General features: G+C 36.4%; 1 pseudogene across 1 annotated transcript; it reads right to left on the reverse strand.

Annotated features, from left to right (window-relative positions):
- Positions 1 to 955: 955 nt before the first annotated feature.
- On the reverse strand, positions 956 to 25,675 carry LOC145680226 (STING ER exit protein pseudogene; annotated as a pseudogene). The gene is made up of 2 exons (XR_014130623.1): positions 25,577 to 25,675; positions 956 to 2,804 (listed from the first exon to the last, which is right to left on the reverse strand). The product of XR_014130623.1 is annotated as an STING ER exit protein pseudogene (transcript).
- Positions 25,676 to 25,885: the final 210 nt, after the last annotated feature.

A 25,885-nucleotide genomic window follows, 5' to 3' on the forward strand; every position in this document is an offset into this window, starting at 1 on the left:
CGCTGGCTCGTGCGACACTTCATTTCATTGCAGTGCTGTTCTATGCATTGTATTACCTCTAAACATTTGTGGTATTTTCGTTTGTATAGATTTTTAATATTACTAGCATCGACGGAGAACCCTTCAATGAGTTACAAGGTGACTCATTAAGTATTAAGACCCAAACTCAGTTTTACATTGCCGCAGCGAACGTGTTAATATAACATAACCTACTGTATATACCTCTTCAGTTTAACGTCCCATGTTTAAGCCCATTAGGCTAAGGGAAACAGATTATTAAGGCAAATAAGTGATGCAAATAATTGGTGGAATAGAATGTGGAAGGAAACGGCAGTACCCTGAGAAAACTCACCGACACTGTTGTCGACCAAGAACTAACTTACTTGACCGAGGATTGAAGTAAGAACTCCACGTACCAGAGATAAGCGTTCTACCACTGACCCACTGGGCTCCTTACGTATCTATCTGACTAACCTAACATTTTACTCTACTAACTCAATCTAATCTGAACTAAAACCATGAAAGTGAAATGAAAATTATTTTTTTAACTTGACGCTCTATCCTCAATCTACACCCAAAAATATTACAAGAGAGTGGACACACAGGGGATCCGGAATTTTCAGTGTGTAAAAATCGTGCCATATTTAAGATTTTTTTCTTTGGTGTGTGTTAAGCTTTCAAGGTTTCCTTTTGGATGTTACTTGTAACTCATTATTATTTGTATCTAAATGTTAAAAACAATGTTTTTGCTGCCAACACTAATTTGCCTCTGAGTGAGGAAAATTGATCGCTAAACTCGGTATAAACACGCTGTTTTAAGAAGGATAATTTGACATAGAATAATTGTGAAGGGAAAATAAAATAGGAAAATTTCACTATAACAGTACCCTAATCCGTCCTTTTGATAAATAAACTATGAAACGGTTTCGTGTTGATATAGTGCTTCAATTTGCCAAAAGGATTTTTTTATTTTATCAGAAAGCCAGAATACATTAATTAGCACAAAACGACTAATAGTAATTTACACTTTTTATTTTTTATGTATTTTACTTACTTTTTACATGGATCAAATTATGAGCCGATACATGTCACTCGTGCTTTGAAACTGAGTAATGGGTCGAAATTTTTATTATTTTACTTTGTTATACTTCACTTGAACTCATGAATAAAAAGGATGCAACAAATAACAAATTTAAAACGAGTACAAATCAGTTCAAATGGTCATTTTACTTACCTATTAATGTTCCTTGCACTAATAGCAATTGACAAACTTGAAATCAAAGCAAGTAAAATGATACATTTACTTAACTACCAATATTCCTTGAGTTAGCAGCAAGTGGCAAACTTGAAACAAAAATAAGTAAGGTTGTTTACTTATTTACTAATTGCCTTCAAATAGCAGCATTTGACAAAGTTGGCACAAAAACAAATCATATTGTACGTTCATTTATTTATCAATGTTCCTTGTATTAGAAACGATTGCTAAACTTGAGACAAAAAACAAATAAAATCGTACATTTAGTTATCTACCGATGTTCCCAGAACTAATAACAACTGACTAAATTTGAAACAAATACAAATAAGATTGTATCAATATACATTGAACTGCAGCAATGAGCAAACTGTTCTTAGGTTCTCTTCATTTATTGTCTAATGTTCCTTGCACTAGCAAGATTTCACAAACTTGAAACAAATATAAACAAGACAATTTATTAACTTATTACCTAATATTCCTTGCACTAGCAAGAACTAGCAAACTTGAAACAAAAACAAATAAGACCATTTATTCACTTATCATCCAATTTTCCTTGCACTAGCAAAACCTGGCAAGCTTCAAACAAAAACAAGTAAAACCATTTATTCACTTATCGACCAATATTTCTGGAACTATCAACAATTGGCAGATCCAAAACAAAAACATGTCTGATCAGATGCTCACTTCTCTATCAATGTTCCTCGAATTCGACTACGCTTGGCTTCTACTTCTGCATGAACCTGTTGCTCTTCTAGCTTTCGCTTGTTCATCCCTTTTCTCTCCAACAATTTCTCAATGATTCGGGCATTGTTGGCGTAGGAATCTGCAACTTCTCGAGCTTCAATTTCATCTTCTTCTTCGTCGATTGTGGAGACCGTTACAGAGCTAAATTTTCCCATGTTCTTCGTGTGTTTAGTCACTATTATCTTCTTCGGGTTCTCAATGGTTACTTGGTTATAAATGTTAGTCATCGGACGTTCACCTCGACTCTTCACAGATCCCTTTACAATGAAATTTACGTTGCGCTTCAAGTCATGTTTGTAGTAAAGTAATAGCCCACATTTCTTGCACTTCATTCGAAATTGTTTCTCAATTCCTTCTGGCCTTTTCAGGTACACTGTCTCATCCTGGTCACATATCATTTTGTACGTATGCTGACTCCCATCAATTACACGAGCACCATCTCGGCGTCTTAGTGGAAGCTTCTCAATTGGACGATCTAATATTAATGTCATCAAGCCACATAAACAGTAATATGTATGTAATGGTTTATCTTCAGCGTACTCTTCTTGAGCTTTGACATCAGAACACACAGTGCTATGCGACACTACTTTCGGCATTTTTCAATTTTCTCCAGTATAAATGTTCTTATTTAGGAAGTCCGTTAGTTATTCAGGGCACAGCTGGCAGAATAAGAACTAATATTATCAACAAGCAGTCACTTCGAGGTTCCAACGTTATCTAGCTACCAAGAAACGTCATTTACCTCTATTTAACATATATTGGAGTCCTCTTGTTAGTTTGTTCTACTTATATTTTCACTTTCACGCTGTAACAGTGGAAATGTACGTGTTAGAACAACATTCAGTTACACCACAAATCTATATGTGAAATAATAATAGTTTTGCAATTGTCATTTGTTAATACAATAAATGCTATTACCATCTATATCTTATATTGTATTCTCTCTAAACATTTTGACCAGTAATTTTTTTCAATTAAATCTACCCTCTCTACTGAGCAGAAATAAAATTAATTTGTATATTTCCACAATATTATTGATGTATCAGGAAAAGAGAGTGAAAAGATAAGATATACGCGCAGGTTTACTTTTAGCGCACAACTCGAAATAATTGTACAAAAATTATAATTGTTTCAATATTTTCCTTCTTATTGTTTCGTAAATGATTTGCACTAGGTGACATGAAAATATCTTACATGGTATAGATAAAAATTCAAAATGAAATGAAATGAAATCTTTAAGTTTTACGTCCCACGCTTATGCCAGCTAGGCTAAAGGAGACGGTGATGATGAGAAATGAATGGAATGGTGGAATGAAGAAAATGGGAGGAAACGGGAGAACCCCGAGAAAAACCATGCACACGGTGTTTGTCCACAACAAAGCTCACTTGACGCGAGCTGATATCGAACCATGCACCCCATGCACCAGAAGGTGAACGCTCTGCCACTGAGCCACCGCGGCCCCTAGATAAAATTCAAGGTGGCCAGCATACGCAATTGTAGACAAATTACAATTCATTTTCGATTTGAGAATAAATACGGCTTATGAACGTATGGATAAAAATTATAGTGCAAAAAACACAAACCAAGCTGTGCTAGGCAGGCCCGTAGCCACCTTCAAAATTTAGGGGGGACCGGTAGAAGTTAGGGGGGCCGACCCAATCATATTATACTTCATCACCGTATTATAGTTCATTTTCAAGCCTACCGTGAAATTTTATGGGGGCCAGACAAAGTTTAGGGGGGGACGGCCCCCATGCCCCCAGTGGATAAGGGCCTGGTGCTAGGTGGCCACTGAAAAGCACGAATGCTATCTAACCCAGTCAGGGCAAGGCAAAGTTGGGGGGCCCGAGCGTTAGCGAACGTCGGCGAAGGTAGATATACTCGTAAGTGAGGGTAGTGAAAACGAGTGTTTTTTTGGTAATGAAGAGAGTTTTAATAGCACTCGTCACGGTTTCATATTAGTAACGCTCCACTTGTAAACTTAAAATCCAAGCCCTGTACACTGTGCAGAAATACATCGCCGGTGGAAAATAGCTTTCTAATACAGTCATCTTTCATATGCACTCACTTATTTTATCCGTTGTGAAGCGCTTGTAATGATTTTACACTAGTAACCTTACACTTGTAAACATAAAATACAGATGTATAACTTTGTATTTAATTATATCGCTTGCAGAAATTTTGTTCTTTATAAATTTGTCTTTTCTTAGAAAATATTGAGTTATAGCTGTAAATATTCCAAAATGTGGTAAACTAGCACTAAGATTTATACTAATCAAGAGATTTCATTGAGTTGTGCAGTTCAAGAGAAACACGAATTTCCTAGTAAACTTAAAAATTAATACTGTACTATAACCTAGAGACCTGCACGGGCCGAGCTCGGCCCGAAGTCTGAAGCTCGGCCCGGCCCTGGAGCCGGGTTTGGGCGGGCCGACTCTGTTATTTCTTTGGGCCGGGCCGGACTTGGGCGGGCCGACACTGATTTCTCTTCGGGGCCAATTAATTGCAATTCTTTAATAATACTGACTTTCGTTAAACGATAATTAGAATAAAGGCAAACGTTGAAGAATGTTACAAAATGAAACTTTAAAAATTTATCGGGCCCGGGGCCGGGCTTGGGCCAAGAATTTTAAAAAACTTATCGGGCCGGGCCAGGATCGGGCCGGAAATCTTCAAAACTTTTCGGGCCAGAGCTGGGCCGGGCCTAGGTACATTCGGGCTGGATTGGGCTCGGGCCGAAAAATTCGGCCCGTGCAGGTCTCTACTATAACCACGTTTTCGTACTGTACTATAACCATTTGCGCCCCCAGCGGGAAGCAAGAGAAGGTGCAATTTCCTTCCCCTGGATTTTAAGAAGAGGTTCGGTTCTTCGAAATACGTGTCAAAATATTAGATTTGCTTACTCACCTACTAGAATAATTAGTATATTTACTATAGTTAGTCAAGTTACACAATGTTCATCAATAATAATTGTTTTGCACGAAGTTTTATGTGTGATAATGTGTCGGTCTTTTGCCTGCATCCACCCCCCTTGGGAAAAATCCTAAGTGGCTTTCGGGCGCTATACCTATTAAAATGAAACAGATATTAATGTACACTCATGTTCAAAATTATAGTCACATGTCTGTAAATATGTTGTTGTACAAATATAATTTGATAACGAATTCGCCCGGTATTTCTCACAATGTTAGTATGTCCATAATCGACAAACACATGAATGTGGCAAATTTCATGTCAAAAGAGCAGTAAATAAGAACAATAAAACGAAAATAAAGCTTTCTTGTCCATTCAGCAACATTTTGTTTTACTCATTCTAATTTTCGTATTTATATTTCTTTTCCTATGAAATTTACCACAAATATACATTTACCGATTATACACATAGTATCAGTATTAAAAGTACCCTGCAAAATCATTATCAAGTTATATTCTTACAAGAAGACAGTTAAAGATATGCGACAATCATTTTAGACATGAGTGTACATAGTCTTCAAGCTTTTCATTGTGACACTAGCAAGACGACAGTTCAGTCAATGAGTCATCAGATATCGTCCAAATTACGATTAACTCTTAAATTTTAATTTTTAATTCACTACAGGGTGTCCCATAAAGAATGTAACTATTGAATTGCTCAATGGTCTAGTAAGTTGATAACACTGAATGTTACAGGATTTCCATCTCTTATCTTTGTGGTTACTAGTCATGGAACGCCGAATAACATATGATCGTTATCACCAAATATTCACCAGCCTCTGCACCACATTTGTAATAATTTTTGACTATGACAACAGGCTATTCCTTCGTTAAGCGCTACATTAATACCAGTGCAGGAAACAGATGACGTTGATGCGCTATTTAGCGCTCCTATATAATGTTGTCCAAAGAAGATAGATAGCGCTTTGAGCATGTAAGGGTGGCAGACCCCGTATGAGCACTAGTCCTATAGTAACCGGATAGAAAGACAGAGACTGTATGTTAGTGAGATACATATTCCCAACAGTTACACATATTCACAACATTTACACAAATTCCTAACATGAACGTACTCCTAACAGTGACACACATACTTCTAACGGTGACATACATATACTTCTAGCACTGTAGTGGGGACGCGGTGGCTCACTGGTAGAGCGTTCACCTCCGGTGCTTGGGGTCCCTGGTTCGATCCCAGCCCGCGCCGTGTGGACTTTGTGGTGGACAAACACCGTGCTCGTGGGTTTTCTCGGATATCTCCTATTTTCTTCATTCCACAATTTCATCCATCTCTCATCATCACCGTCTCCTTTAACCTAACCGGCATAACTGTGGGACGTAAAACTTAAAGATTTCATTTCATTTTTCACTTTTAGCACTGTCACAATGTAATTCTAACAGTGACACACATACACTTCTAGCACTGTCACAATGTAATTCTAACGGTGACACACATATACTTCTAGCACTGTCACAATGTAGTTCTAACGGTGACACACATATACTTCTAGCACTGTCACAATGTAATTCTAACGGTGACACACATATACTTCTAGCACTGTCACAATGTATTTTAACGGTGACACATATATACTTCTAGCACTGTCACAATGTACTTTTAACGGTGACACACATATACTTCTAGCACTGTCACAATGTAATTCTAACGGTGACACACATATACTTCTAGCACTGTCACAACGTAATTCTAACGGTGACACGCATATACTTCTAGCACTGCCACAATGTAATTCTAACGGTGACACACATATACTTCTAACACCGTCACAACATAATTCTAACGGTGACGCACATATACTTCTAACACCGTCACAATGTAAATCTAACGGTAATACACACATATTTCTAGCACTGTCACAATGTAATTCTAACGGTGACATACATATATTTCTAACAGTGTCATATATATTTATACACCCGAGACATATGTTCCTAACAGAGACACAAACTCCGAACATGACACTCATTGCCAGGTTCGATTCCCGATGGGGACACTCGGTTGAAAAAGTGTAAAAGCTTTTTGAGGCCCCAGCCATCCTGAGTTGGGCTTTTCTTATTCACACCAGGCAAATGCCGGGATGATACATCACATAACGGGCCCAGACCGCTTAATCCTTTGTTTGTCCCAAATTCCTAGGAGTAGTGTTAACAACAAGGGACGTCATCCCTCATAAAAGACGGCTAACGTGGCCAGAAATGCCGAAAGCGCAGAAATCTAATTCCTGTTCCTATTCCTAACAACAGTTAAAAACATAAAAGTTTCAGAAATGATTACATAATTTTCCTTCATAGAAATCGATCCTTTATATCATAGGTTATATGTCGCTAGGAAAGGAATGCTGTTGCTCTCTTGTTGGTAGATGCTTCTCCCACCTTCATGCTGAGAACGTAATTAACTGTGAGAAAGATTGCGTGGCAGCTGCAAAATATATATGGCGTAGCTCCGACGTTATTATTGGCTGGTAAAAATATGTGAGAAAATGTTTTTGTTTACAAAACATTGATTATATGTATCTATACCGTACGTGTGCTATCTTGTGTGGCTCACTAAGCACACAGTTGCTTGCATGTACGCGTTTTATCCCCATTTTATAAAATGTACTTTTCACTAACTCACTGTGACGTATGGAACACATTCGCAAAAAGCAAAATTATGTATAGGTTTTATTTGAGCCTTTGATAACTTTCGCATAGGAACGAAAATAATAAGCAAATTTTATTTGTGAACTAATACCAAATAACAAAAAGTTCCAACAAGAGACATGCGTCGTTGAAACTTTAGGAGAAGTCCAGAAAAATACAGTAGACTCCGAGTATCCGGCCTAAATGTGGCGGAATAGCATTAAAAAAAAATTTAAAAACCCGGATAGGCCGAAGTTCTATGAACTCATTTCTTTATGAACATCGAGCATACCAATAGGAAAATTTACGAATATAGTACTGTCCGTGCTGTACAGTTATAATAATAATAATAATAATAATAATAATAATAATAATAATAATAATAATAATAATAATAATAATAATAATAATAATAATAATAACAATAATAATAGTAGTAGTAGTAGTAGTAATAGTAGTAGGAATGGGTTAGAATGCAATTCAGCATTCATTTGTTTCCGTGCGATGTTGCCAAACCTAATGCCTTCTGGCTAGGGCTGAGTGTATTTCGAAAATATGCGGCGGGAGCTCATGTGGTTCGGATTCCACGTTAATCAGTAGGTCCACGTCTCATATAGCCTCGCTGCTGAACGGGACGTTAAACTAAAAATCAACTCATCAACTCGAAAATATGCCTCCCGCTTCCAGTACCTTGGCAATGTTGCCAATGCAACGTCTTGCCATTCTCATTTAATTACGATAAAAAAATTAGAAAACTAGACCGGATAGTCAAGAGCCGGATACTCGAGGGTCTACTGTAGTTAAAACGTTTAAAAATATTAGAACTTCTGCAATTATGTAGAAATATTATAATTTATACGAAATTTGATGGATTTAACGTTCCTTTACACATAAAACGTGAATGAGGCCAAACCTATCGTTTAAATTACGATCCAAACCTGCACTCGGGATACAAGATAAGATGGTTCAGTGGTAGAGTGGTCACCATGGATGTGAGAGATCACTGTTTCGATACCAGATAATCTGACTTTATGGTGGACAACATGGATTTGTGGGGTTCTCCTCCCGTTACCCCGCAACTTTTTCATTTTACCGATTTTTCCAAAATCATCCAGTTTCATCAATCGTCCGTTCTTCTAGCCTAAAGTGCATAACCACAGGACGACGTATTATAATTTTTTCCTCGGACACTTACATGATTTACATCCTATTTTTTTGATTGGTTCAAGTTTAACCCTTTTGGGATTTTGAGATTGTTTAAAAGTAAATTTTAGACCTTCAGTTAACCATCTACAGCATCATCACTATTTATGCTAAGACTTTAGTTCGTACCTCATTCTCTCCCGAACAAAGCAACCTTCCAAACGGTACCATTCGCATGTCCGTATCATATACCTCAAAGGGGAAATTTGAGGAAACTGGGGAAGGTTTTAAACTGAAGACCAGTGTTATTTAAAACTTAAAGTAAACAATGATAAGAAAATTTTAGAGAGGGAAGGGGAAAGAAGAAGAAGGAAATCAGCCATAGTGCGTGTACTCTGTCGGATCAGCATGTGGACGACACATATTTAGTATTATTGGACCCCATAAAATCTTTACCGATAGCATTTACAAGAGAACAAAATAAGCCTTTTACGATGTACTCTTGAAGGCTAAACAGGTGACGTCATGATCCCCACTAACTTGACGAGTTCCTTCTCAAAACACATGTGACCTGTTTCACAATGCATTTACGACTGAACAATAAACAAATCTAGTAGTAATCGATGTTAAATGAGCGTTTTAAAACAATATGTTATCACTCCCGAAAAGGTTAATGGGAACGTTAGCAGCGAGGCTATTTATGACTAGTGATGGGCAGTGGGAATATTCCCGGTGGGAAGGAATTTAAAAATGGGAATATTCCCGGGGTTTTTTCCCTGGCCTATAAATTCCCGGGAAGGAATTTATTTCCATTTCTTTACTTTATCTTCCAAATTATAAGAACAATATGACTAATTACTTTATTTTAATATATTTTGATTTAGTTCTAGGTTTTAAAGAATTTGGAGGTTAAAAAAATTTAAAATTCTTTGATTGTACTTTATATAACTAATAATATATTTTTTGTTCCATTTTCATTTGCACTAAAAAGTAAGGTAATTGTTTAGAATGGGGGGCCAAAACTAGCAAAAAATAGAATGATTTACGGAAGAAATTAATTGATGGTGATGTTCAAGTAGTCAAGAAAGTATCGATCACATGTTTTTAGGGCAGTAGGGAATTTATACAAAACGGAAAGGTAAGTGGAAGTGATTTATGTGAGAAAACAAAATGAATTGTTGGTAACGAAGATAGAAAACAACGTGCCATACGGGGCTCTAACCCACCTTCATTCGCTAACGCTCGCTCTGCAATGCTGTCTGAATTTAATGTTGGTAACGTAATTTAACGTATAAAACCATAAAACAAACTCTTCGGTATAGAATATCGCAAAAAGTAGGTGCAAATCTGGCCACCAATGCTAAAGAACAGGCAAAATTAGAATAGTACTAATTTACAAATAATGAAAAGGAACCATTTTGTAAAGTAATTTAGAATTATGTAGAAATAGAGATGAAGTACTATTAATAAACCCTTATCCACCATTAGTAATAGACGTCGGTCTGTCTCCTCACTCTGATTCCAATTTCTGAAAAAGTACTCGGACTTCTTTTACACGTGAATTAACGCTTGCGTATGGAATTTCGAGAAATAGGTAGAATGAAAGGTCGTGTATGGCAATGTTACGTGCTAAAATATAAAGATAAGTAAGTATCTTGCAAATTTTGTGAACATAAATATGTATGCGCAAATGTTGATAAATTGGTGAGACATGTATCTTCTAGCATTTACCCAATCAAATTGGTTTATAACATTTATAAATTTAATGTGTTTATAATGTCAGTACAGAGTCAAGTTGAGCAAATCCACTTACATATAAATTTAAACTGTTACTATATAATTTACTATATATTTTTTTCACACATATTTAATTGATAGAACATATTAGAAATGAACATACATTTATTCGTACTTTCTAAATATAATAAAGTGCTAATAAAGTAACACGATACCGTTCAGAATATACATTTTAAAGAATCCTCTGTGTACAACAGTAATAATATGCTGTGATATAAAACTTAATTCAACTTTGAAATCATAATATAGTAATAGAATGCAATTTTCTTTCTGATTGAACATAAATTCCCGGATAAATTTCCATTTTGGGAATCTTCCCGGGAATATTCCCAGGGAATATTCCCGAAAAATATCTTCCCGGGAATTTACCCATCACTATTTATGACAAAGCTTCTTATCCGAGGCAACCACTCCCACCGAAAATTGAACAAACACAGTTTGCACGGAAAACATGCCCATTAGCCAAATGGACATGGACGTGCACGAATTTTATACAAAGAAAAGGTATTTTGATCAGTTTTCAATGGTTGGATGGAGAGAAGGAATGTAGAAGTCAAAACCAGTGTGTAATTTCGAAATTTGTGTAACTTTGTGGTGAAAATGTCAGCAGGTGATTTTTGAGAGGGATGATGTGTCATTCATAATATAGAAACTGACACTTCTGTATCAGAGATGGAGTTGGTCAGTAGGTCGTGGATCAAGTGGGTCAAGATCTGTGAGTGGATCAGTGGGTCTGGGTCAACAAGATGTGAATTACTCTGATTCACCGACCCACTCTGCTCGGAGTAAGACAGTATCTTCTGAGCACTAGTGAATTTGTCTACCTTTTTACTTTCAAGGCCTCAATTTTTCTTCTTATTTCATATGTTTCTATTTATTTATATGAGTTGAGTATATCTAAGTGTAAAAAGCACTCTTGGATATTGGTGTTCGTAATTGTAATAATAGCAATAGGACTTAATCCTTGGCTTTTGAGGCAAAGTCGAATTTTACACTTTTTTCCCCTTTAAGTTGCCCTACTTTACCTTGACTTGAGGCTTTTAAATTTCATCCCATTTTCCACTAAAAAGTATCTGTAATTCATCAAGAAAATAATAATTAAATTGAAATTCATTGTAATATTTCTCGTAATAAACACATTACCTACCATTTTATATCATAAAGGTCAGATCCACCGGCATTGTAGCAAAGTAGTGGTGGGTTTTTCGGGTTCGAAAAAAAACGAAACCGGTTTTCGAAAATTTAAAAAAATGGTTTCGGTTTTCTCCAAAAACCGGTTTGGTTTTTCACCGAAACCGATTATCGTCTTTCTCCAAAACCGGTTTCGGTTTTTATCAAAATTTGTTCTATTTCTGACCAGAATAGTGTTTCGTTGTTCTCCGGAAAGCGATTCCGTTTCCGTGGAAATAATTTTGTGTGTTTTCCTAAAGTTTTCACCTAAACCAGTCTCGGTGAAAAACCAAACCGGTTTTGAAGAAAATCGAAACCGGTTTTGGAGAAAACCGAACCAATTTTTGAGAAAACCGAAATGTCGGTTTTTCGGGTTTCGCTTTTTCTGGAAACTGGTTTCCGGTTTTTATACAAAACCGGTTTTGCCCATCCCTATAACAAAGCGGTGCTTGAGCGAGTGATTGTAGAAATTCAAAACTCCGATTAGTGATAATTTCACACCCTTAAGTGTAACCTCTTTAGTCAGTGGGGAGGAGTGTGTCACAGGTCACAGTTGATGGCGATGGGTTTTGTTGGATGGTGGTTTGGAGTAAGTCAGAGTAGTTTTTTGTGGGTAGTGGATCATAGTGGGTCGTAGTGAGAGTGAGTCACGGTAGGTGGTGGGTCTTGGGTAAAGTTTTCATTGACCCACGCCATATCTGCTCTGTCGTATTATTATTATTTTAATGATTTTTTTTGTTTTACGTCCCATACTTATATGTTTTAGGATAAAAAACACATGATTAATGAATGTAGATGATAATGACAGAATTAGTGGAATGAGAATGTGAGAGGGAACGAGAAAACTTTGAGAAAACTCGCAAAGAAGATGTTGTCGACCTAGGAACTTTATGTTACAGAATGGGTCCAGTGTGGTTCACTGCATAAAAGATGTTTATTTGCCGGTTAGTTTAGGTTAGATCAGCTTATTTTAAGTTTAAAAGAAAAAAACATATAAATCACACTGAATCGAATTTGCAACACTAGACCCAAAATTAACAACACAATCATGCTAAAAATTAAGCTAGTTCACACACAATTCAAGAAACTTGGCATGAAATAGCGAATAAGGAAGCGATATTCTTAAAATAGTATTGTAGGGTATACTTTTATACATTGGGCACAATACGATACCAGCAATAAATGTTGAAAGTAATTTTGATCTAACTAGGGAAGGGCGTGGGGTATCACTCTGACTTCATATCGATACTATGCTCATTCGACTCCTTTATACATATGAAACAATTAGGAAATCGGAGAAATCCTCGATCGCAAACGTGTTTGAATTACGAGCATTAAAAGTTCAAAAATGAACAAATTTTGCAAAAAAAATTGAAGTAACCATTTTTTGAGATAAAAGCTTCATTTTTTTTTTTTTTTTTTTTTGTATCAGGGGGTTTCATTGGGTGCCCAACACAGTGTCGTGGTCAAAAGGTACGCATTTTGCAATATATATGCAATTAGTTGGGAGGAGTTGAAGATAATGGCGTCCTACAACTTGCAAATTGCTTCCTATAGGGGTAGGAAGATCGCATGCATGGGTAGTTGATATCCCGGTCGAATGTGATATTATAGTACCAATTGGATATGATGGAGAAAATTTATTTTATTATTTATTTAGAAGAAAAAACTACACAATTTATCTACATAGGATTTCCAATGTATGCAGTTTATTTTAAATATTATTTTAAGCATTATTAAATGTTAATGCCTCAAAAATTGAAAAAATACATGTGAATATAGAACAAGGTTATACTGTATACCAATATGACAATTCCTGCTTTAACCTCCGCTCTTCAGAATTTATTAAAACACTTTTCCTCGGCAGTTTAAGACACCATACTCCAAATATAATTATATAACTTTAAGAGATTGTTCAAAACGCTGCTGCCGTTTTGTGTCCCTTGGGGTTTTGCTAGTGTACGAATTGATTCCCGCATTCGACAAATTTGTCTGACGATAACATCCGAGTTGATTCCCTACACTACGAACCCTCACTGTCCGTGTTGATTCCCGGGCTGCTTTCACACAGTTCCTGCAGGTGTCGCTACTATAACCAATTCGAGGTCTCAGTTCGGGCGGACATTTGTTTATAACCGACCAGATATCGGGTCGCTGTTCGGGCGGCCATTTATTTGTAACCACCCGGGGATCGGGTCGCTGTTCGGACTGCCATTTATTTGTAATTGATCAGTGTCGCTGTTCGTTGTCCTACCAATAAGTATTCTCCTGGAGACCTAGACTTACCTGGGTAGGACGTTGAAGGACCTCTCCAAGAAAGGATTGCCGATTGTTTCAAAATCGCTCGTTGGTCTCAATGATAAGATGAGCATTAGGCGCCGAGAGGTTCGGATGTATCGTCCCGAAAACCTCACGGACGATCAGACGGTCATCCAGACCATAACGCACACAAATATCATTCACACAAACAACGAAAACACACTGGATTAAATAACACTATACTTATTTAATAGAATACTATTACGAAAAAAAAAACGAAGAGAAATGAACACAACACTTAACACAGAATATTTAGTCCGGGCATCTTTGGTGGTCCGCGGCATCTTTGCTAGTAATTGTGTTTCCTGAGTGTGTTTAGTGAATGACTGAGTTCAGTGATTGAAAATATCATATTTTAGTGTGTGCTTAGTGATGCAAATGAAGTTGACATATTTACTGCAGCATCTTCCAAGTAGCGGAAATGGTCAGTCAAAAGTAATTTTCCTCTTTTTCTGTAAGTTTGTTCACTGTATGAAATTTCTCAAATTTATATTGCAACTTGCATCTGTCAAGTGAGTTATTCAAAAGTTGGAAGTATTCTTGGATAGTTTGCTTAACTACAACTTCACAAGCAGCCAAGATGTGGTTGGCACACATGAATCGGTACGGTATGCGAAATCGGAATCGCACGGTATGGGAATCAACTCGTACGGTAAGGGTAAATACGCACTCACCAGATGGGAATCAACTCATGCGCTAGGGGTAAATCCACTGTCAGCTAATGGGAATCAACTCGTCCGTTTCGGAATCAATTCGGTATCAGCCGTTCAAAAATTAAGGAAAGTAAAGATCTTAAAAGAGGAGAAACTTAATAGAAGTGCCTGGAGAGAAAATTATTTTTTAAAAGATGAAAATATAAATAATGGGTTATCCCATTCCAGAGATGATGATGCTTTATGGAATTTCAGAAGATATATCGTCCTGGCGATTCAAAATAGGCCTCCTATTCTTCACAAAGAAATTACCGGCAAAGATAAGAGAAAGAAAAATGACTCACATAAGTAAGTACTTTTGTGTGACTCTGATTCTCGTGTTATCTCTTTTTTTTTACCCTACTATATAAAATTTATTACCCTACTTTTTATTTCTTTTTAATTTACATATCTTTAAATACTTTTATCCATTTATCCATTGTAAAATTAATGTGTTGTATATTTTAATGTTGCTTTCTTTCACTATTTGGACTGGGAGATCATTATAAATCTTCGGAGCTCTGATGTATGTTTGATATTGATTTACAGACAATTCTGGTTTCAATTTCTTCCAAATTTTAGTGTTACATTTCTAGTTCCGTGTACATGTTTAATTTCACTGGTTTTATCTCTGATCTTTTTAACATACATTAATGTATTTTGTATATATGAGGGTAAGTCTGCAATCAATATTTATTATTTATTACCACAAGAGTACAATGTTTTTATTCATATCATTCTTTTAGCATAGTCACCCTGATTTTTAATGCATCTGGTCAGTGGCGTATTTAGGGGTGGGCTATCGGGCTCCCAAAATAAATTTGTTAGTTTTTCACTTTCTACGCACAACAATAATCCTTCTTCTTACCATTTCTAAACATTTCATTGACTTTCCATTTTCTTATGTTCTTTGTTCAAAAATAATACTATATTTGTCAAATTTCATTCCATGTAAGAACTACATTCTTCTTTCTTTTTTTCATCCACTCTACTCTTCTGTTTCTTTTTCTAAGTTGTTACTTTCTTTCGTTTCTCCTATCATACTTTCGCCCATTGTTAGTTGTGATTCACGTCAGCCGTTGTCAGTAACACCAAAACTAAGAGGAGCTGATAAGCGAAACGGTATTCCGCACCTACTTGCATGAACATCAATATAACGAGACTTTAGTTATCATAGCAAAGGAATATTTACATCATTTAGTCATAAAGGAAGGTAATTGTTTGAATTAAATAAAATTAAGAGGGAGGAAAAAGTAGCCCGGTCAAGAAGTTGCTTCCTTTTAATTCTATGAATAGAACAAAATGTTAGATTCACTGCTAAATATTTGTGTGTATCATATCACGTAATATTCACCAGTATGTACACTGCTCCACAAAACTTAAGCAACCCAAGAGAACGGGGTATAAGTTACGTGTGGGGCCCTTTCAACACTGGTTAGTGGCATGCACATACACAGAGACACACAGGCAAGGCAAGCACCCACTCTATCGCGTAAGCAGCACCGTTGCAAGCGCGATGAACAAATTATGCCATGAGGCGTACACCACAGCCCAGTAGTGTCCGAGGCTCCAAGCATTGAGTTAGTGGTTCTTGTGTGGGGTACACACCTTGCAATGGCTGGTAGACGACATTTGAGTGACTTTGACTGCGGGCGAATAATTGGGAAGTTGGAATTTGGCCGATCGCAAGTGGAAGTGGCGCAGGAATTCAACGTGAACAAATCAAAATTTCTGCCAAAAGTAACCATCAAACTTCATGCTCTCAACTGGCCAATGAATTGTATCAGGCTACAGTACAACGCATGAGTCGTGCAACTGTTCGTCGGCGGCTCAATAGAGAAGGACGGTATGCAAGAAGGTATGTGCTGTGTGTGCCATTGAAACTGGAGCACAAACGTGCGCGTTACACATGGTGTCAGGAACATGTTGCATGGGGGGAACACCAGTGGGCGCGTGTCATGTTCTCCAATGACTCGAGATTCAGCCTGTCGTCTGATTCTGGTCGGACTTTAGTGTGGAGAAAGCCAGGAACACGCAATCTTCCAAACTTCATTGCTCAACGGCCGTCCTATGGCGGTGGTTCCATTAAGGTGTGGGGTGGAATTATGCTGAATGGGAAAACGGATCTTCATATTGTGCAACATGGCACTTTCACAGCACAACGGTACGGAGAGGAAATTCTCAATACACATGTGCGCAATTTCCGCGGAGCATTTGGCTCGGACTTCCTGTTCATGGATGACAATGCCCGCCCACACCGTGCACATTTTGTGTCCAAGTATCTGGAGAGCGAAGACATTACGCGTATTGCATAGCCTGCATATTCGCCGGACTTGAATCCCATCGAGCATGTGTGGGATGCTCTTGGGCGGCGAATAGCGCAGCGCAGTCCTCCAGCACGCACTCTCTCTGACCTACAAACAGCTCTCCTCGAGGAGTGGCAACATCTACAGCAAGTCATGATCAACTCTCTGATTTGCAGCATGGAGGCCAGATGTCGTGCCTGTATAGCTGTTTGTGATGGTCACACGCCATATTGACTGCCTATGCCCTCACACAATCCAGCTTCACCTGTTGAGGTATCGTTGTGCTGAACTTTTTGGTCACTCTGTACATTATAACGAAATACTTTGGATAGATTATTAATTACCTGTACCTTAGGCAGAAAGTGCTAATACATGTGCACTATACTTAATAGAATGTTAATTTAATAATAACAAAAGAAGAATGTTTTTCAAGATATGTAAAAATTATTATTATGGGATAGTTGTTGCTATGTAAATGTTTTATGGATACCTAGTCAGCAAGTTTGTGTGCTTGACAGTTTGAAGGAAAATATATTATAAAGTATATCAGCTAATAAACCATTTTAGCAACGTTCATCGACGTTATCATTCTAATAGAAAAGGTGAGAATAATGCTATATAATTATTAAAGATAATTTTTACATGCAAACTAATACTACCACTCAATATTTGTATATCTTACTTAGACGGACAGGTTGACGACTACCCTTGGTGAGTCGTTATAAATATTTTGGTGCCGGAACCCGGGACTTTTCATAAATTCTATACCCCGAAGCAAAGTAAGGGTGAATTTACTTTTACAATTAAGTTAATGAATACAAATTTGACCATATTGAGAAGTGGTAGAATAATCATAAGGAAAATGGACACTGAAATAATGGAGAATGAATCCACTAATAGTGACAACGGTGAACCTAGTGTAACATCAAGAATGACATCGGAAGACCGAATCTTGTTAGTCTTACAGAGGCAATTGAGTCAGATGTCTACCGAATTAAAGCAGACGATAGAACATAACTCTGAAGAATCCAGCAAGCAATACGAAGAATTAAAGCAGACGATGAAGCATAATTCTGAAGAATTAAGTAGACGAATAGAACAGAAGTCTGGTGAATCCAACAAGCAATACGAAGAATTAAAGCAGACGATAGAACAGAAGATGGAACAGAAGTCGGATGAAACGAAACAATTAATTATCCAGACGATGAGCGATATTACCTCGCAATTCGAGGAAAAGTTAAAAGGAATATCGGAGGAATGCCAGGGTAATCACAACCACCTGAGCCAAGAAATCAGTGATATAAAAAAGGATTTAGAAGTAACCGAATCTTCTGTTCAACAACAAAAGATCCAGGTCATCAATAATGCTAACAACATACGAGCAAATACGCAGTCGATAGCTACGTTACAGGAAGAAATTAGAATGCTACAGGTTAAGGACAACACATACCGTAATAACATGTGTAGTGATCGCTTGGAGTTTCCCCACTCACCAGAGATGAACTCGCCTTCGCCGGTGTCTGATGATGATATTATATTGGAAGAAATACATCCGAAGAGTACAGATGGGCGAAACATAGATGGTGTAACGACACATCACGTCATGGATAGGAACTATCACCCAATAAGTACACGGAATGATAAAAGGAAGGTAAAATTAAGTGTTAAGATGAGTGAAATTCGAGCTATGAGCAAATTCAGTGGTAAGTGTAACGAGAATGCTACTTCTTTCTTAGAGAAATTCCAGGACGAATGCAATATTATGTGTATAGATAGATCACAATATATGAAATTAATTCCTCATGTATTACTCCCACCTTGTTCATTATGGTTTAAAGCAGTACGTGATCACATCAATACATATGATGAATTCAAAGCGGCACTGATCGCAAATTATGAAAATGACTTTTTGCTTGCGAATAGAGATGCCACCATTAGAAATCAACACTTCAATCCTCGATTGCATAAATCTATTGTAGAGTTTGTTGTAAATACATACAACGAATTAAAGGTCGTTAATCCATTGCAATCGGAATCGAGAATAATAGCATCGATTCGAAATTTGCTCCCATTTAAATTACAACAGATCTTATTTTCCACACAGTGTATGAGTTTCAACCATTTATTAATGCTTGTCCAATGCTATGAAACTCAATACCATGCCATGAATCAACAAGCAGGAATGGGTAAAAATAAGAATAATTCAGATCATTTGGTGCCTGTTCGGAATTTAAATATCCGAAGTGTGAATAATACGGAACATAACCTAAGCCGAGCATACTCTAGCCATCAAAATGAGCAAAATAGACAAAGTTATGTAGGAATCCGCCTAACCTAATTAATCGTAGTAATCCATATGTTAGACCATATAATCAAAATAGGTTTAAAAATAGACGAAATGTATGGCGAAATTCTAGGAATACAGCGAACTACGTGGATAGACGTAATGGGAGGACAAGAGATGGCACTTCGCATCAAGATCCAGGTATTGAAGTAATTTCTGTACAGAACAATAATACGGAACATAATCATGATTGTGCAGTACAATGTACTTTATTAGAATCGTATGCAAGTACGAACGTAACCTGATTACCGTTAATGAAATTAGGTTAAAGCCATATCAGTTATAGATTCTTGTGAACTTTTATTTTCAATTTTATGAGTTAATGTTGATAATGAAAACGACTCTTATGAATACTTGAAGTGCTTAGATATAGTTTTAGATAGACTGGAAAGTTAATTTTCAAATGATTTTAATTCTCTCTTGTTAATGTGAAGAATTATAATTCGATTCATAAATGATTAAAAGCAAAGGTTATTTATATTAGATTGATTTTATGTTGAAAACTTAACTGTCAAAGATTATGTTAAGAAGAAGATCTATTCTATAAAACTAATTATTCGACGACTGTTTTTATGAGTTATCCTATATATTATCCGAACAAGATTCTTCTTTATTATGACCTCTTAGTGCCACGATGTATACATTAGAATGCAACATCTAACTTATTTGTTATTTAATGCGCCCTGAAAGATTAAACATTATTTATAACATCACTGTTTTAATAATGATCAAAACTATTAATCATAGTAATTTGTGTTTCACCCTCGTTAATTATATTAATAAGCGACGATGTTTTTGATAATAATGTAATGAATGATAATAAAATAAATATAATTAATGTAATGAAAAATAAGTATTAATGAAGTGAAAGCTTTGTTATAAATGTATCTATACCTATAATATGTAATAAGGATACATGCGAGGGGCGATCAAAATGTGAAAGGCATAAGTAGTGTACGACCATTATTGTAAACGGACCAGTGGTTCTTGAAGATAAAAGCCAAGCTCACTTATGACTTTTATATTCAGTCCAATTGTCGGGCGACATTTTATATAACGAAATACTTTGGATAGATTATTAATTACCTGTACCTTAGGCAGAAAGTGCTAATACATGTGCACTATACTTAATAGAATGTTAATTTAATAATAACAAAAGAAGAATGTTTTTCAAGATATGTAAAAATTATTATTATGGGATAGTTGTTGCTATGTAAATGTTTTATGGATACCTAGTCAGCAAGTTTGTGTGCTTGACAGTTTGAAGGAAAATATATTATAAAGTATATCAGCTAATAAACCATTTTAGCAACGTTCATCGACGTTATCATTCTAATAGAAAAGGTGAGAATAATGCTATATAATTATTAAAGATAATTTTTACATGCAAACTAATACTACCACTCAATATTTGTATATCTTACTTAGACGGACCAGGTTGACGACTACCCTTGGTGAGTCGTTATAACATCCTAACTGTATTGTTCGTCTTCACTTCTGTTGCATTGTGCATCTGGACCGTCTGTTTGTTCATATACTGGTGCAGTAATCGTGTCTCTTTATTTTCTGCCACTTTCTTCGAGTAGCTTAAGTTTTGTGGAGCAGTGTATTTCTTGCCATTAAAACTGCAATCTGTATATTTCAGCTTCAGCTTGTCTAAACATTTTCTTTCGGGTAAAAAGATACACAGATAAAACTGAATATTTCCATTTTTTTCTAAAATGAAATCAGTTAAGTTGAAACGAGATTACAAATATTCAATGTGTGTGTTTGCAGGATCGTCATTTCAGATTTGCCTGGGTTGTAAGATACTCCAGGGACATACAAGTTGCACGTTTTTCCCTAATATATTAGTAGACAATCGATTGAAATACTATATTTAATTCTAAAACTCAGGTAAAACTCAGGGGGAGGGTCAAAAATTGCCTCCCCCCTGCTCTTCCAATGATGCCCTTGTGTGTTTGGGTTTTAAAGGGTGGAAAGGAAAAAAATAAGTGCTTATTCAAGTGTTGTGCATAGCCCCCTCTGAAACAAAATCCTAAATACGCCAGTGGTAATAATAAATCTGGTCCACCGTTGCATAAGCTTTCCGATACTCTCTACAAAAAAAGATTTTCGGCTGTGAAGCAAGCCACGAGTACACCGCTTCCTTTACCTGTTGATTGCAGTTGAATCGACGGCCTTTGAGAACATCTTTAAGTGGACCAAACAGATGGTAATCCGACAGGTGAGATCCGAACTGTATTCAGGGTGCTTCAACACCTCGGAACGCAGCGTCTGAAGAGTTTGAGCGGTATGGGCGGCAGGATGTGGACGTCCATTATCATGCAACAGAAGAATGCCTTCCGACAATCGATCTCTGTGTTTATCGAGAATTGCTGGCTTCAACTTGCTTACCAGCATATCACTGTACTTTTTATTGTTTACTGTTGATCCCTTTGCCAGGTAGTTTTGGAGGATTGAACTTTTTGAGTCCCAAAACATTGTAAGCATCACTTTCTCTGCAGAAGGTTGACTCTTGACTTTCTTTTTGACGGGAGATCCAGGGACCTTTCTTTCCATGCTCTGGCATTTCCTCTCTCGTCCAAAGTGATAAATCCACGTTTGATCTATAGTGATGATTCGCCTGAGAAACGCTTCACCTTCGTTAGGATAGCAGTTTGTAGGTACTTTTCAAGGTTTTTCGGAATCCATCTCGCACAGGCTTTGTGAAAGTTGAGCCTGTTATGGATAACGTCATATGCAGAACCTGAACCTGTTATGCATGATGTCATATGCAGAACCATGACTAATCTGCATATGTGTTGCCACTTCATCAACAGGCTCACGTCTGTTATTCAGAATCAAGGCACGACTCTTTCAATAATGTTATCAGTTGTTTCTGTAGCTGGACGCCCTGCTCTTTCCTCCTCATTCACATTCTTTTGACCACTTTTGAATTGTTCAATACACTGGTAAACACTTCACTATTTTAACACATTGTCCCCGTATTATGCTGAAAGTCTTCTATGAATTTCCGCTCCGGGTAGACCTTCACACTACAAAAAACGGATGACAGAACGCTGTTCTTCTTTGGTGCACACCTGGTAGATGCTGTGGCATCCACTAATGAAAATTTTTCCGACGGCGGATGCTGATCTTACTATATAATATCAGTGCTGAGGTTATATACGTAAAACTTGAGCCACTGCTTCAAGGAATATCCGAATTAAGACACAGATTCTTATCCGAGTCGATCACTCTCTCACACAGAAAGCACACGTATTAAGAGCCTGCCTTACTAAAAATAATACGAAATTTACCATTTTCTTTTGCTTGATTATTCATCAGTGAACGAGGATAATGAAATGCAAGTTACCACAATCATAGCTAATGCTATTCTACAACAGAAAATATGAATCTGAAGAATGTTCAATGTTGCCATCCATAGAAATTACAGTGTTGCCAGAAAAACAATTTCCCTAAAATCTAAGTTAAGATAGCGGGTAGAGGAATGAACTCAATTGCATTTGATTACGTATCATGTTGTTTTGGTTTCTTGTGAACTACTTTTTAATTAACATTATTATTTAGTTTTAATAACTGTATGTTAAAACTATTTTGTTTATTACAAAATAAATACAATTATTATTTAAAAAGTAGTTCACAGGAAACCAAAACAACATGATACATAATCAAATTCAGTTGAGTTCGTTCGCTGCCTTAACTTAGGTTTCAGGGAAATTGTTATTCTAGCAACACTGTAATTTCTATGAATGGCAACACTTAACATTCTTCAGGTTCATATTTTCTGTTGTAGAATAGCTTTATCTATGATTGTGGTGACTTGCATTTCATTATCTCCTTTCACTGATGAATAAACAAGCAAAAGAAAAATGGTAAATTTTGTATTATTTTTAGTAAAGCACTCTTAAACACTTAACAACGTCATTTGATGAATTACATCCCGTTTTCCTGAACAACATATATTTTGTGCATATTTTGAGTTTTCCAACCGACAATTACTCGTTCTGCGGAATCCTGTTAATTTTTTTTAAACCAGTGGAAAAAGGTTCTTTTGAGATAAATTATCACATGACGTCAGGGAGACAAAGAAGCATTCGCATGCATATCTATGTAAAATTCCTGTACCTTACTCACACGTACTCTTCTAGACACACTCATAAAAGGGCAATTAAGATTCAAGTGAGGCAGAATTTTACCGAGTCTAAAATAAAAGCTACCGTTTTAAACAATTACAATACCCAATCCTGGAAAATATTACAATACCAACTACTAACAGTAATTATTTCATTGCTTCTTAAGGAAACTTGCAATCAAACTGGACTATAAAATTAAGTTTTGGGTTAAGTGTTTCAGAAGGAATAGGGGGGGGGGGGGCAAGAAGTAGCCAAAATTAGTAAACTGTACGGAAGAAATGTAACGGTTTAATAGGTTTTCATTTTGTTCTTATTAGGAAATATGTTTTATTATAAAACTGTACATGCGGATCTTACCTCGGACAAATGTTATAATGTTTAAAAAAATAATCGAAAGCATATTCTTTTGACGACGTAATACTCAATAAAGAAGCCATGATTGATTTCATTCCTATGTTAGTACATTGTGTTAGTTCAGAGTCCGTAAGGATAAAGGTCACGGTGAGTATCACGTAAGCAAAGATAATGGAAAAACACTGTGTTCTTCATGTTACTTGATGACTAATATGAAGAACACAGTGTTTTTCCATTATCTTTGCTTACGTGATACTCACCGTCACTAACTCGCCTGATTCCTACGTACCCACTCTCAGGCTACAGTTCAGGCCCACCTGCTTCGTCCGATTCTTATAAAGGTTACGTACAATTCTTCCTTTTTAGTGACCATTTAGCACAGTTTTATTGATACCTTTTTTGCATTGTCGTTTTATGGTATCCGGACGAAGTATTTATACTCATTATGGTAAAGTATTCATAAAATGGTGTTTGTCCTCCTGTAACCGAATCTAAACCAACCTAATTTAACCAAACTAAACTAAATCCGCCTCTACTTTCTTGGAAAATCGTGAAAATGAATACATATTTTACACAATTAATATTTGGCACTCATCTTTAACAATAACTATGATTTCAGGTGCTGGTGTAGATTTAGCGCACCATATTTTGGAAGATATATAGGTTAAATTGAATACTTTGCATGAAAACATATATTTAGAAGGAATAATTTTCTGTAGGCAACAGAATTAAATACAAGGTAATACAGTTGTATTTTAGGTTTACAAGTGTAGGATTACTAGTGTAAAATCATTACAAGTGCATTATGACAGATAAAATAAGTGAGGGCATATGAAATATGACTCTATCAGATGCTAATTTACCACCGGTAATGTATTTCTGCACGGTATACAGAGGCTGTATTTATGTTTACAATTGAAGTGTAACTAGTACGAAACTGTGACAAGTGCTACTGAAACTCGTATCATTTCCTAAACCCACGTCTTTTTACTACCCTCTCTCATACATATACCCCTGCTTCCTTCTGACGCACCCCCACGCTATCGCATTTGGGCGACCAACTTCGCCCTGCCCTCACTCGGTTATATAGCATTCTTGCATTTTAGTAGCCGCCTAGCACAGGTTGGTTTGTGTTTTTTGTACTGTAGTTTTTATGTTATACATTCGGAATCCGTATTTATACACAAATCTTAAACGAATTGTAATTTTTCAATAAATATTTCTGTCGGCCCCCTTGAAGTTTATCTGTGCCAAGTGAAATATTTTCATGTCACTCATCGCAAATCTTTTAGGGGACAATAAGCAAGAAATTAGTGTTATATTTTTTCAACAATTATTTCGAGTAGTGCCCCAAAAGTAAATCTACAGGTAATTCATATGAGATATATGAGATATACATAAGATATATTAAAATTTCTTAAGACTAATAAGAATGGTACATACATTGCTATGTATAGTCAAGGTGGTGTACTCAACAAGTATCTACCAACTGGGCAACCCAAATTCAACCTGCAGTGAAAGTATGATTAGTTTTCATTCTACCCTGTAGTTCCATACCTACTTGGTGTTAGAATACACCCAACCTCTGCAAATGGAACTACATAAAACGAAGTCAACTCTAGTTTGTTAAATGTTTGACTTGTCACTAAGTAAATTGATCAATTACTGTGAACTACAATTTATGTTATTTTATTACCTGTTTATATATCCCACATCACTGTTCATATAACAATATTTACTCTATGTCCCACATAACCATACATTCTCCTTCCTTCATTACCTAAAATGAGAATTTATATCCTCAGCTACAGACGTAAGTCTTAGTCACCTGTGTCACTTAGATTTGTTTTATATAAGTGTTCTGTTATATACTAATTTTAATTAAGAAAATCATAAAAAAAATGATGGATATCTATGAAAGATGGTGGATGAATATCGGACTTCCACATTTATTTTCATATTTTCTTGGAGACTTTTTTTTACATTAGTCAGCCATAGATGTGTA

Source organism: Thermobia domestica, chromosome 3 (genome assembly GCF_964235325.1).
Source record: "Thermobia domestica chromosome 3, izTheDome1.hap1.1, whole genome shotgun sequence".
Classification (NCBI taxonomy): Eukaryota; Metazoa; Arthropoda; class Insecta; order Zygentoma; family Lepismatidae; genus Thermobia; species Thermobia domestica.